Source organism: Orycteropus afer, unplaced genomic scaffold (assembly GCF_000298275.1).
Source record: "Orycteropus afer afer isolate SDZICR_OR568_19922 unplaced genomic scaffold, OryAfe1.0 scaffold00040, whole genome shotgun sequence".
In the NCBI taxonomy this organism is placed as follows: Eukaryota; Metazoa; Chordata; class Mammalia; order Tubulidentata; family Orycteropodidae; genus Orycteropus; species Orycteropus afer.
In genome coordinates this window covers 15749396-15750530 of record NW_006921627.1, presented here as the reverse complement: position 1 = coordinate 15750530, position 1135 = coordinate 15749396, and the positions used below count along the sequence as shown (strand labels likewise).

Here is a 1135-nt window from a genome sequence, read left to right as displayed (position 1 = left end):
TTTAGCTTCTCTCTGTTCAAGCACAAATTTCAGAGTCTCTTCTGACATCCAATTTGGTCTTTTCTTCCTTTCTTGTCTTTTTAATGACTTTTTGCTGTCTTCATGTATAATGTTCTTGATGTCATCCCACAACTTGTTTGGTCTTTGGTCGTTGGTGCTCAGTGCATCAAATCTATTCTTTAAATCATCTCTAAATTCAGGTGGGATATAATCAAAGTCATATTTTGGCTCTCATGTACTTGTTTTAATTATCTTCAGCTTCAACTTGAATTTACATATGTGAAATTGATGGTCTGTTCCAGTCAACCCTTGACCTTGTTTTGCCTGAAGATATTGAGCTTCTCTATTGCCTCTTTCCACAGATGTAGTCGATCTGAATACTGTGTAGTCCATCTAGCAAGGTTCATGTGTATAGCTGCCATTTATGTTGTTGAAAAAAAGTATTTGCAATCAATAAGTCATTGGTTTTGCAAAATTTTATCATGTGATATCTGGTGTCATTTCTCTCACCAAAGCCATATTTTCGAACTACTGGTGATTCTTCTTTGTTTCCAACTTTTGCATTCCAATCTGATTGCATGTTTGGTCAATTTTAGACTGCAGAAGTTGGTAAAAATCTTCAATTTCCTTGTCTTGGGCTTTAGTGCTTAGTGCATAAATTTGAATAATAGTAATACCAACTGGTCTTCCTTGTAAGCATATGGATATTATCCTATCACTGACAGCATTGTACTTCAAGATAGATCTTGAAACACTCTTTGTGACAATGATTACCACACCATTCCTGTTCAATTTGTCATTCCCAGCATAGTAGATCATATGACTGTCTAATTCAAAATGGCTAAAACCAGTCCATTTCAGTTCACTATGATATAGATGTTTATGCATTCTATTTCATTTTTAATAACTTTCCATTTTCCTACATTCATATTTCATAATTCCATGTTCCAATTATTAATTGATATTTGCAGCTCTTTCTTCCCATTTTGAGTCAAGCCCAATCTGCAAATGGAGGTTCCAAAAGCTTTACTCCATCTGTATCATTAAGGTTGACACAGGAGACATCAAGCTCCATTGGCAGAACACACTACACAAAACATTTTTCCACATCCTACTTTGGCAAGTAGCAAGTAGG

General features: G+C 35.2%; 1 protein-coding gene across 1 annotated transcript in view; it reads right to left on the bottom strand.

Annotated features, from left to right (window-relative positions):
* The window catches only part of CLEC1B (C-type lectin domain family 1 member B), a 30257-nt gene that overhangs the window by 23775 nt on the left and 5347 nt on the right, over nt 1–1135 (bottom strand). The gene's annotated exons all lie outside the window — the stretch shown is intronic.